This window comes from Petaurus breviceps, unplaced genomic scaffold (assembly GCF_028583685.1).
Source record: "Petaurus breviceps papuanus isolate PSGF00001 unplaced genomic scaffold, PetGlider_PUasm1.0 90650, whole genome shotgun sequence".
NCBI lineage: Eukaryota > Metazoa > Chordata > Mammalia > Diprotodontia > Petauridae > Petaurus > Petaurus breviceps.
Window position 1 is genome coordinate 4,151,096 of NW_027187299.1, and position 13,547 is coordinate 4,164,642.

General features: G+C 37.9%; 1 protein-coding gene across 2 annotated transcripts in view; it reads left to right on the forward strand.

The window, feature by feature from the left end:
* The window catches only part of SIPA1L2 (signal induced proliferation associated 1 like 2), a 255,321-nt gene that overhangs the window by 52,551 nt on the left and 189,223 nt on the right, over nucleotides 1-13,547 (forward strand). For both annotated transcript variants that reach the window (XM_069064868.1, XM_069064869.1), the window contains one exon: nucleotides 11,018-11,085. The gene's annotated coding sequence lies outside the window, so the exon portion shown is untranslated. The remainder of the gene's footprint in view (nucleotides 1-11,017; nucleotides 11,086-13,547) is intronic.

Genomic DNA, 13,547 nt, shown 5'->3' on the forward strand with positions numbered 1-13,547 from the left:
CTAGTTCTTCACTGCAGTTTGTCATCATTCATCTCTCCTTTGCCCTATGGATAAATGGGCAATGCACTTTATTTTGTATTTTGTCATGAATTGGCAAAAGGTGGAAGTGCTGAATAGAATCCATTTGGGTTATTGTAAACTTGCAAAGGAACAAGGGAGTCAACCAATTAACAAGCTAGGCACTATGCTGGACATTGATGAAGACAAAAAAAAATGATCCCTGCCTTCAACGGCTTACGTATTATTAGGGGTAGAGAGGCCAAAATACGTATACAGAAAATAAATACTAAGGCCAGTGGAGGATGCTGTTAGCTGGAGGGTGGGGCAGAAAGACAGGTGCCATGTACAAGTCAGTGTAGTATCTCTGATGTGCATGTATTTCAATTATCCATTGTTTGATCTGAGTTTGAAGGAAACTAGGCTTCGATCAAGAGAGAGAAGTGGGGAGGGGTTAACCTTTCAATGGCCCTTCCCACAATATGATTCTGCTGTGTTAAAGATATTGGAAAATAATGGAGTGGGGCTTTTGTGAGTTTGTAAGAAGGCATATATCTTGGTAATATGATTAGGGTAAAGAATTTAAGTGGATCCTGGTAGAACCAACACTCACTGGCTTTGAGCAGATTTATCTGTCTCTAAAGAAAATTATAATAAACTTTCTTTAATGACTCAATGAAATAAAATGGAAAGGCCAGTTATTTTCTTCATTTGCTTGGATCAGCTTCTAATGATTCATATTTTATCGCTAGTATTCTCTAGTTCTTAATAGCTTTGTTTCTTACCATTTTTCTTCTGTGTATTATTGGTGTTTCCACCCTCAACCTTTCTTATAGAACCTTGGTGAAAGAGTGTTCTCTCCTAAATAGAATTTGGAGTTATTTTATGAATAGCTGTCATTTATATTATGAAGTACACAGATAGATTGGTTTATTGACTTTTTTTTGCATCAAAGAGTTGTTAGAATTAAACTTAATTAAGAGAGTTCTCCCTAGAATAAATTGGTAATGAAATGTTGAAATTTAACTGCCCTTAAATACCACAGTTAGTCTTTAAATACTTATTAAACTTTGTATTGCTGCCAAAATAAATATTTATGCTTACCCATGAAAGCATAGGACTTTAAAATAGCAATACAATGTCTATAATTTTTGGTAGGTTTTGTTTGTTGAGGTATTGTCTTTTTTCTGGACAGGGAAATATCTGGTGAGAAAGTAACTGTATGAAGTTCAATAAGTAGTTGAGAGTCCTTTCTGCATACTTATCTTTATTGACTGATTTTAGATGCTTATGGATTCTGTTTTGCTTCATGTATTTTAGGGCTATGCTATTTAAGTTACTCATATGATAAAAGTCTGGTTAATAGGAGGTAGGGAGTAGCTAGGTGGCAAAGTGGATAGTGCAAAGGGCCTGGAGTCAGGAAGACTTATCTTCCTGAGTTCAAATCTGCCCTTAGACACTTGCAAGCTGTGTGACCCTGGGCAAGTCACTTAACCATGTTTGCCTCAAGTTTCCTCATCTGTAAAATGAACTGGAGACCAGTATCGTCATGACCCCATTTGGGGTTAGGAAGAGTCAGACACAACTGGACAGCAACAACAATAGAAGGCAGTGTGGTACCTTGACAAGAACACTGACTATAGAATTGGGAATACCTGTGTGCACCAAGCACTGTGCTAACGCTTTACAAGTATTATCTCATTTAATCCCCACAACAGTCCTGGGAAGTAAGGGCTGTTATTATCTCCATTTTACAGTTGAGAAAACTGAGGCATACTTGCCCAGAGTAACACAGGTGTCTGAGGGAGTTCAACTAGATGGCCTCTGAGGTTCCTTTCAGTTTTAGTCCTCTGGTCTAGATACTTAGATTTGTCTAATGTTTGTTAATGAAATATTTTCCTTTGTACTTTTTTTTACTTTAAAAACTGTGTTTCTTGGGGTGGCTAGGTGGCGCAGAGAATAGAGCACCTGCCCTGGAGTTAAGAGGACCTCCTTGGGCAAGTCACTTAACCCCAATTGCCCTGCCTTCCACCCTCCAAAAAGAAAAAAAAAAGCAAAAAAAGTTTGTACTTTTTAAAATGTCAGAGATTGATACTTACTAGGTATATAAACACCTTTTTTTGGCTTTATGGCTATGAGTATATAGTTGCTGCTTTGTCTTATTTTCCTTCAAAATCCAAGTCACTTAGAATAGCTGCTTTTGTGGTCCTTCTTGAGATAGTTTATCCTATTTCTTTCCATCTTAACTTTTTGGCTTATGAATGAATTTAAAAACTACCTTACCATGGACTTGAGACTGCTTACCTTGCATCAGCTTTCACTCTGGCCTGCTGAGATGCGTCGTCAACTACTGTTTCCATTGGTAGTTATCCACAGTAACACAATTCTTGTGGTTTTTAAAAATAGGGTAATCTGAATGGGTAATATATTCTATTATGGAAATGAAAGAGTACTTCTATTCAAGTAGTTATACCCTCCCTGTGTCAGAGGTGGGTGACTAAAGAGGTGGTAGGTGAGGCTGCCTTTAATCTATGTTTGCTTAGCTGTGTTCACAGTAACAAAGAAGACAAACTACTTGGGTGCTGGGAAAATAATATGGTTCAGCAAAGCACAATGAGCTCTACTGACATTTTTGAGTTAGTTTGATGAATCTGGCTCAATGGACGTAGCCCAGGATGACTGAGACCCTGAGTCACAGACTTTGGAAATTCTCCCAGGATGATAGATCTTGGGGCTAGACTGTACCTACGGATTCAGGAGAGCTCTTTGTTTTGGGGTTCCAGCTGCCTTAATTAAGGCAAGGACTCTCACTTAAGTTCTGGCGGGCCAGCCTGGAGCTGGAGGGGAGGAAATGAGACCCAAGTGGATGAGTGCACATGCTAGTGAGCACTAGAGACTGGAAAGCAGGAGCAGGGACAGTCGTAGGAATGCCTGCTTTGTGCCAGGAACTGTGGCATTTGGTAGTCCAGTCACCTCTCTGCATTTTCCCATTTCCCCAGAGCATGATGTTGGGCAAATGCCTCCCTAAATTTTAATCTGACCTTAAACTGTTTTTTTTTTTAATCCTCTAGCAGGCTGAGAGGAAGACAGAGGAAAAAGGGAAGAGATGACCTTGTCTATGAGCCCCATCGTAGCTATCTCTACTTTGTTTATACGCTTATAGGTTTAAAAAAAAAATACCATTTGCTGTATGGCCATTGACTGATATTATCTGATCTCATAAATTCAGTTTGAGACTAAGAGAGGTCCCTTAAGAGAAAAGTTTTTTTTTTTTCCTAATTTAACTCTGGGGGTAAGGGCTGAACCTTTTAAACATAAGAGGGCTTTCTGCACAGGAAGGGAGGAAAGGAGGGAAGAAGGGAAAGAAGGAAGAAAGGAAAGAGGGTGAGAGGGAAGGAAGGAAAGAAGGGAGGGAAGGAAGGAAGGAATGAGGGAGGGAGAGAAGGAAGGAAGGAAGGAATGAGGGAGGGAGAGAAGGAAGGAAGGTAGGGAGGAGGGAAGGGAGGGAAGAAGGAAATAAACATTTATTAAGCACTTTATATTTTGGGGCACTGTGGTAATCTCTTTACAAATATCTCCTTTAATCCTCACAATGACCCTGTGAGCTAGGTGATATTATAATCTCCATTTTACAGATGAGGAAACAGAGACAGGCAGCAGTTAAGTGACTTTCCCAGGCTGACACAGCTAGTAAAGTGTTTGAGGCTGGATTTGAACTCAGGTCTTTCTGACTCTAGACCCAGTGAAGGAAGGAAGGAAGGATGGATGAATGGAAGCAAGGAAGCAAGCAAGCCTTCTAGCTTCCCATTTAGAAGGTACTGGTCTAACCAAGTAGCTTCCTTTTATCGATAAATCTTCAATGACTCTTTATTTGCCCTATAGCAGTAATTCTCAAAATGTGGTTAGGGAGGAGCATCTAGGTAGCTGCAGTTAATAAAGCACCAGCCCTGGAGTCAGGAGGACCTGAGTTCATATCCGCCTCCAGCACTTAATACTTACTAGCCGTGTGACCTTGGGCAAGTCACTTAACCCCAATTGCCCTGCTTCCCCCCCCCCCAAAAAAAAAGGGGTTAGGGGTGTGGGGGTGGGTAGGTGGGGTAGCTGTGTCTGTGAAGTCAAAACTTTTTATAATAATGCTAAGATTTTAATTTCTAATGTGGTAAATATTTATGGATATAAACCATATAAATAGAAGCTTTGGGAGAAGAGTCATAAATAATTTTTTACAATTTTTAAAGGGGTTCTGAGACCACAGAGTTTGATAACCACTGTTAAATTGGATAAAATAAAAGCTCCACAATCTTCATGTAAAACCCTCCACAATCTGGCTTCAGCTCTTATTTTTCCCGACTTCATATTTTTAGTCTTTTTAATATATTCAATATTCCAGCCAAATTGGACCACCCTAAACTATTTCCTAAACTTTTCATTCCAGTTCCTGTCTGGGTGACTTCATACAGGTCATTCCCCCACCAAACCTACAAGATTCTCTTTTCTTGCCTCTGCCTTTCAGAATTATCATATTTCTTTGATGTTCAGCTCAGGCACCATTTTCTACCAAAAGTGTTCACCAAGCCCTTCGCTTGGTTGTGTTTCTTATCCTTCACAGATTACCTTTTATTTACTTATCTATGCATATGCCATAAACCAGTGGTGTCTTACCCAAATAAACATGCCGGGGTTACTAAAACATACGTAAGGGCAGACTATGGACTAAGAAAACCACAAATATATGTTATGTTTCATTTTTGCTTATTTTGTTAATTATTTCCCAGTGCCTTACTTGGCAGCATTTTGGGCCAGGACTAAAGCATTTGACACCTCAGTTGTAGACTCTAAATTGCAGAGAAGGTGCCAAGAACCTGCTTTTGAACATACCTAGCTACATCTAAGGGGGGAAAAAGTAGAGCTTTATTAGCTTATCCTAGTGAATTTTTCCCTACTCAATTTTCTGATCTTGAAATATGTCACATCTGATTTGTACAAGTATACTGCCCTGATGCAAAACCAAGGTTTTTATTTTTATTTTTTGCTCCTCTCTGGCTTACGAATCTCACAGCATACTGTTGACTTCTATATACTTAGACTAAACTTTACATGTGATTCTGAGATATCCTACAAGAATGGATTGGGGACTGAAGTGAAGCATGACCTGAGGCTTGTCTAAAGTCATGGGCCAAATGAAGCAGCCAATCATCCTGAAAGCAGGGGCCTCGAGCAGGGACATTATTTGTTGCTCCTCTGAAAGTTTATAGAGTGATGACTATGATGATGTTGGGTGTGGGAATGGTTAGAGTTAAGGAGAACAATGGTGCTCTTAACACGGTTTATACCCTTACATGGGAAAGACTAGCTAATTCCACCATCTTCTGCCAATATGATAAGAAGACATTAGTAGATCACATATGTGAGCCTTTGCAAAGTCCACATTCCTAACCCTTGCTCACAGATCTTTTTCCATTTATTTAGTCAGTGACCTAGGGGGAAAAAATCACAAAGCATTTAAAAGAAACTAGCTTTGTAAAGAGCCTGCCTATATATCCAGTTATCTTTCTTACCTCATTCTGCCGTCAATATTCCCTCCATGCTTTAAAGAAAAACAACATAGAAGGAGTAATCAGACTGCTGTTATGGCTCTCTGCCTACATTCCGTCCTTGTTCTCCTTGTTATAAATAGCCATGTGAAATTGCAAAGTAAATGTGTATGTTGAACCCTAAGTACTTAACTGTTGTTGAGAATTAGACATTACACAAAAGTGGTACATAATTCACCGTTGAAAGAGACTTCAAACTAGATAATGGTTTACTTGAAATTTGTAAACGTGTTTGGTAGTTCTGACATCTTACCCCTGGTTTAGATACATGCATCAAATGTGACTCCTTTAAATGGAGGGAAAGCCATTCACATAGATGCCTGTGTCCCCCTGCCTCACTCCACCCCCAATGTTTTTTTTTAAATGTATTTACAACTTGATATATTAATTAAGGAGACATTTATTCTGATTCTTTTCTTTTTGTTTTTTGTTTTTCTCTTTTAGTTTGATTTAGCCGCTACTTTATTTTTTTGGAGAGGGGGAAGGCAAGGCAATTGGGGTTAAGTGAGTTGCCCAAGGTCACACACTTAGTGAATGTGTCAAATATCTGAGACTGGATTTGAACTCAGGTCCTCCTGTGCTATATTCACTGTGCCACCCAATTGCTCCCTCTCCCCCCACTCCCAGCTACTACTTCTTAATGTGATTAATTAACCATCAAACAGTGATTGGTTGTCAAGTGGGGAATAGCATTTGGTTATTGTCAAGTGGTCTGGTTTTGAACATATTTTCTTGAATTCCTTGGTATGAATTTTGGCTACCCATGAACTGTTTGTCTTTAGGGTAATATTTAGTTACTTGACTCTTTTAAGGATTCCTACTAGATCAAAAAACTAAATAATATGTGCTCCCTACTTACAGTTTTCATGGGGCCTAGCACAATCATTGAAACATAAAGTAGACCTTAGTGATACCTAATTCCTTCATTTTTCAGATGGAGAAACTGAGGCCTAGATTTGTAGTGACTTTTCCAGGGGCACACAGGATAAGTGACATGTGATAAGTTTTCAGTAAATATATAGAGATATTGAATAATTTGAGAAATAAGACGTCAGAGACAACTTTCTCAGTGCATAGTAGAAGGCATATATATGCAGTAGAACCTTGCTTCATGAATTTAATTTATTCTGAGATTCTGTTGGTCATGGGATTTGTTTGTTTTGCAAAGCAGATTTTCCCATAGGAAATACCATAAAGTCAGATGATCGGTACCACATCTCAAAAAATATTCATATAAAAATAATTATAATTTTAAGTAAGTATTTTGTCCCTAATGCACCTGAAATATAATAGCAATGATTAGCACACCATGTAAACTGAAAATAAAACAAACCCACCTCCCCTTTACCCTTGAGAAGAGTCGTGGCTGGCGTGAGGGAGACGAGAGGGGGAGGACGAGGAAGAGAAGGGGGAAGGGTTATTGCTTGGAAGGAGAATCTCCTTCCATGAGAACACTGGGGATTCCAAAGTGGGGGGTGTTCTCTCTTTATGCTACTTTCACTAAAAGTAAGACTAACTCCACTGCCTTCACTTATTTTTTGTTTTTTAGAATCACTTTTATGTTTAGACTCAATGATTTTTTTTTCTTTACGTTCACTTCCGACTAGAAATCTAAGACACTTGTTTCTGACATTTTTTCAGAATGTCATGGAAATGTGACATTGCATTATTGTTAAAAATATTTGTGGGGGCGGCCAGGTGGCACAGTGAGTAAGAGCACTGGCCCTGGCGTCAGGAGACCCGGGTTCAGTTTCAGCCTCAGATACTCGGCATCCACACAAAATAACTGTCCGTGTAATCTTGAGCAAGTTACTTAACCCCAATTGCTTTTTAAAAAAAAATTGTGGCTCTCGTTGCTTATTTGGATGATGTCTTTGAACACAGTTTTGCACTTTCCCCCACATGTGATAACCTCTCTAATCTCACTTGACATGAGGGATTCCTCGGACCTCTGACCTCTCAACCTCCTCCTCAGATGAGATATCCAAGGCAACCTCTGACTGTTGCTCCCCATGCAGATCCTTCAGTTGGTCTGGCATCAACTCCTGACTCTGTCGTAGATCACAGTCACTACTACTTTTATACAAAGTACTACTGCATATACTTGAACACACGTGAACACACTGGTAATGGTGCTGTTAAGAGCCAACAGTGCTGCCTTCATGGAGGGTCAATGCCCAGTGAGACCACTTAGGCGGTATTCCGACCTGAGGTTCCTTTATTTGACATATGAAAGCAAAAAACCCCATTTCCCTAGTTGAGCGTCATCCCTTCGTGAGCCGTTCAAGTCTGAACATAATGTTCGTACTGCAAATTTTTGTTTGTCCTGCAAGACAAATTTTGCCAAAAAATTTTCCTCATCCAGTGAAGCATATGTAAACCAGGTTACTTGTAAACTGAGGTTCTACTGTATGTGTGTGTATGTATATATGTGTGTATATACATATATACGCCCAATATACATATGTATGTATATTTCAGTCAGAGCTGTGTATGAGAAGTAAGGCCATCATCAACTCAAAACTGATTTATAATGATCTGTAGTTTCTTGAGACACTGGAAAATAAAGTGAAATGACACATGGACACACCCTGTGGAGACTGGACTTTAACCCAGCTCTCTGATTCCCATTATGCTGAGCTTTGCCACCTTTAAGTATTAGAATTTCTTGACCTGAAGTGTGTCTTGTAGCTAGTTATTTAGGATTTAGTTTTCAAATAGGGAATGCATCTCATAAAAAATTATCTTTTAATGCTTTCTGTATGGCATTCATGGCGACGTCTTATTTGCATTTAGAACTATTATTATACTATAAGGGGACAGACATAAGAGCTTATGTTTCCTCAATGATGAACTCTCTTAAAGAAATACAGTTGTTTTCATTTCCTAGAAAGAGTTAGACAACTGATTTAAGAAAAAACTCCATGCTATTTAAGCAGTGCCCTAAACTAGATAAAAAACTTGAGAGTCTGTAAACTTGTTTATTAAACCTTTTGGTAGCTATTTCACTATAATTGATTTTCCTCGTAATCCTGTGCATTTTATTATATGTACTTAAAACATTGTTGTGAGAAGGAATCCACAGGCTTTACCAGTTATTGTCAAATGGGTACATACCTCTCACACATACACTTCCAGATTAAGAACCTTGAGAAAAGGGGTTTTGAACTAGATTTAAGATTTTTGTAATTTTTTTTTTCTCTTTGTAAAGAAAGCTTGTTGACTTTATTTTCTCAGAACTCCTTTTTCCCCCCACTAGGAAAAAGAGATGTACAACCCATCTATAAGAACAAAGAACCACATTCTTGTTTCCAAACAGGTGTGGTCTTCACACACAGCTTCCTTTTGCAGTTCTCTCTCTGTTAAATAGATACAGGGTTTAGACGAAAAGATTTTGGCTTCCAAAAACGCTTGGAGCTCCCTACTGATATACCTAGGCTCTTCTTTTTTATCAAAATGGTGGCACCTAAGGTTTTTGCTGTTGTTTGTGTTGGCTTTACCCAGTTGAAACCTTTTTTCCACCCCTCTCTTCTGGAGGCAAAAATATAGCAGAAGACAATAGCTAGTTGCCTTATGTAAACTACCTGTACATTCGGAAATTAAACAAAACTTTCTAGTTCTGACTGCTACATAGAGAATCTGCTATTTCCTTTCCTGTCAGTAAACAAAAAGCAATCAGTTAAAAGAGTGGGAAATTAGTTATTTACAGGATGTTTGCTGTATCAAAGGAAGGAAAAGTGCCTTTTACAGAATTGAATCTATTGTGTTGGGGATATTACAGCTTAATTAAGTACAACTTCTAGACATGGGAAATTAACTGAAAAATAAAAAAAAACACACACACTAACAGTCATTGTTTTAATCAGAGCTTTAAGAGTTTTTTTTTCTAAATTTAAAGTTTAGAATTTTATAATGTATCAGCGTAGCATGGTGGAGTATGGAAAAACAGAAAGTTGATACCTAATTAAGGCAGAACATTTGTTCTTCTCACTATTTCTCCTCCTTCCTCTCCCCCAATCCATCTCTAAATAAAAACCCTAATGAAATATATTAATTCTGGGATGTTATATATCAGAGTATTTTGCTTATGAAACATTATATTCATAGTTTTAAATATTTGAAAATTTGAGTGAGCTTAATTGTCTTGGGAACTAATCTAATTAAATAGGGTGAGACTGATATGGTAGGTTTTCTGACAGTGAAACCAGTTAGATTTGTTGGGCAAGGTGATAAAAGAGATATTGGATTTAGAAGATCTGAGTTTTATGCCATGTTCCCCTCAAGCTTTTTCACCTTAGGCAAGTCATTTCCTTATCTCTGGGATTCAGTTTCTTTATCTGAAAATAGCACTAGCAATCTTAAATGAAGATCAAATGATAAATAATGTTTGTATGACTCTTCTATGCTAATGGAAGAGATAGTTTCAGTTAGTTGTAAGTAAATGGTAGATTGACCAGGTCAGAAAATAATTTAGGATACTATATACCCATAATCTTTCTGGTTTTTTTTTTTTACTCGTTTAAAAAAAAAAAAAGCTCACATAGAGCTCAGGAATCAAGGTCCTGTTTGTAGAAAGTTCTAACACTTAAAGAGAAGGAATAATTCTCTTTATTTATCATCAGTTACTAAAAGATACAAGGAACAGTGCAGTTTTAGTTCTTGGAACATTCTATATTTGCCTAAAATTAGATCTACTTGTGAAAAGACATCCATTTAAAGTGGTCAGAGAGACTTAATGGTATTTATGCAATTTCTGTGAAGATTTGAGCAAGTAATTGGCTATCAGCCGTGTCTTATCTGTTAAACATGTTCTGTCACTATAAAAGGGGTTAGTTCTTTTATTGACCTCACAGGGTAGAATTAGTACCACTGGGTAGGTATTATTGGAACACCAATTCCACCTCAACATGGGGGGGACACTCAGACAATTTTGTAACATTCTAGGACTCTCCAAAAGTGTAATATTGCCAATGCCTTGGAAAGTAGTGACTTCTGAATCATGTTATGTTTTTTGTTTTTTTTTTTGGAGGCTAGATGAAAAGTTGAGTTATTTGTTGTACCTGAGGAGGAAACCAACAGATTTGTTAAGTTGTTGTGGCTAGAATATTATTATCATTATCGTCATTGTGTTTCACCAGACCTCTAAACTTCTGAGATTCCTTGAAAATCTGAAGCTGTGATTTATAAGTTTGCTTTTGTTCAAATAGAGGTACCTTACCTTTAAAGGACTATGTACCTCATTGCCTTGCTGTCAGATGAGGATGGATAGGTACCAAGTAGGTCTCACCTGTATGGTTTGCCAATATGTATGTTATATTATATGTATTATATGTAAAGCAGTTTTATCTTCACAGAATTCAATATTAAAATGAACATGGAGTTATATTACTGTGACACTTAAGTACTGTGCCATTCTGTTCTTGCAGGTTTCTCATTTTCCTTGGAATGATGATCGCGCACTAAAGACAGGCACCTCATTTCCATTCCATACAAGGTAAGCTTCTCCAAGGAGGTGATTCATTCATAGACATACTCAGTCTAAGCAAATGAGGGGGAGGGCTGACTTCTTGAGAAACGGGTTTCTGAGAATCATTTATTCTCTTCTGAGTTGTTAATTCTTCCTTTTTAAAATTTCCTGAACTATTTAGTCATGCCTGTTCCCTGTACTTGAGTAGATGGACTTTTCTTGCCTCCCTTCTTTGTAGAGTTGGGGGTAAAAGTTATGGAATGTTACATATCCTGTTAGGTTCAGGTGATATAATAATAATAATAATAGAAATAGCATTTATGTAGCACTTGCTATGGGCCAGGCACTGTGCTAAATGCTTTATAACTGTCATCTCATTTGGTCCTTACAACAACTCTGGGGTGTGTGTGTGTGTGTGTGTGTGTGTGTGTGTGTGTGTGTGTGTGTGTATAGATGTATATATATGTAGGTGCTTGTTATTATCCCTATTTTGCAGATGAGGAAACTGAGGTAGACAAAAGTTAAGTGACTTGCTCAGGGTCACAGAGAGTAAATGTCTAAGTCAGATTTGAACTTGGGTCTCCTAGATTCCAGGCCCAGCACTGTATCCTCACTTAGCTGTGCTGTTCCAGGCATCAAAAAGGGCCACAAGCAGGAGGCTGTTGTCAGATAGAAGTAACTTCCTCAATCAAAAAGAAATTTGAAATAAAAATCAGATTGGCTGTATCATTATTTTTTTTTTAAATAAGAAGCTTTTGTTTTTACATCACTTTCATTTGCAAACATATTTTTCTTCTCTTTGGGACCCAGACAGCCAACCCTTGTAATAAGCAATAAATAAAAAAGAGGAAAATCAGTTAGTTCAGCACAAATAGCCAACATATAAACTGAGTCTGACATGCATATGGTGTTTCACACCTGAAACTTCCCTCCTATACGAGGAAGGGCCAAGCTTGGTCATTATAATTATTTTATTTTGCTCTTTCCATTTACCTCATTGTAGTCCTGGTGTATACATTTCTGGTTCCATTATGCATCAGTTCGTATAAGTTTTCGCATGCTGCTCTGTATTCATACTATTCATCATTTCTTACAGAACAGTAATCATGCATGAAAGCTTTCTCAACTACTCCCCAACTGAGGGGGTATCATGTTTTTTTCCCCTTAGTTCTTTGCTAGCATAAAAAGTATAGCTGTTGATATACATACAAAAACATGCACACACACACAACACAGACACACACGAATGACCTTTCTTGTCTCCGACCTCCTTGGGGGTATGCTTAACAGTGGGAATCTCTGTCCAAAGTTTATGAATATCTTAGTCATCCTTAAAAAAAACCCTTAGCAATTCCAAATTGCTTTTAAAAAGGGGTAAACCATTTCATTTCTGGTGGGATTTTACTTTAAGAAAGTTCATACCAAATGGTGACTTTAGGAAGCAAGAAAATTTGGGAATTGATTCAGTGAAATTTGGTTTGGATACAACTTTCCAGGAAACTGTTTTACAAATGAGATGATAATATGTATTTTCAAGGGATGGGATTATAAATTTTTTTAAACTGTAGAAATATCAAAATGGTGATATTTCTATATATGGAGACATTGAGAGGCAGATCTTGGGTAGCAAATGGTAGCAACTGGTATGCTTGTTTCAGACTGTAACATGGTGGGGCAAGGCTGGGGATACCTCATTGTGGTCCCCATGGTAAACTTTATAAAGAGGTGAAACTTGCCAAAGCAGTATTGTATTTCCCTCCCTATCAAGCAATAGACTGGAAACTGGCAGAAATACTAGTCTTATGAAAAATTTGGTCTCTGTCTTGGTTGCTGGTATCACCAAGAAATTGACTTGCCAAACAGTGAGTTTGTAGTAATGAGGTTTTTTTTGTTGTTTTTTTTTTTGCCTTTTGGAGGGAAATTGGGGTTAAGTAACTTTCCCAAGGTTACATGGCTAATTTTTTTGTGTGGGTATTAAGTATCTGAGGCCGGAACCGAACTCAGGTCCTCCTGACTCCGGGGCTGGCGGTTTTACTCACTGTGCGACCTAGCCACCCCATGAGTTATTTTCTTATAATGTCTTCTGTCATAAAGGTGTAGGGCTTCCTTTTGGAAATCCCCAAATCAATTCCACTTTTGGATGTTCTGAAAAAAGATTGTGATCACCTAACCATACTTTTCAAGAAATACATTGAATAAACTGTAGTGTTTTCTTTGCCCCATCTGTTTAATGAATATCAAACAAAAATAATGTGTGACTTGGTGATGTAGGTTTTATGAAAGATAGTGGAAAGAATATTCTTGTTTCATGGGAAGTTTTGTTTAATGAAATGATTCTTCAGTGTTTTTCATCTTTTTAAATTTTCTTCCTTTTTCTTCCTTGTAGTGTTTCTGTTGCATAGTCTTTCCCTCTCCCTTTCTCTCACTTTCTCTCTCACTCTCCACACACACACACACACACACACACACACACACACACACACACACAC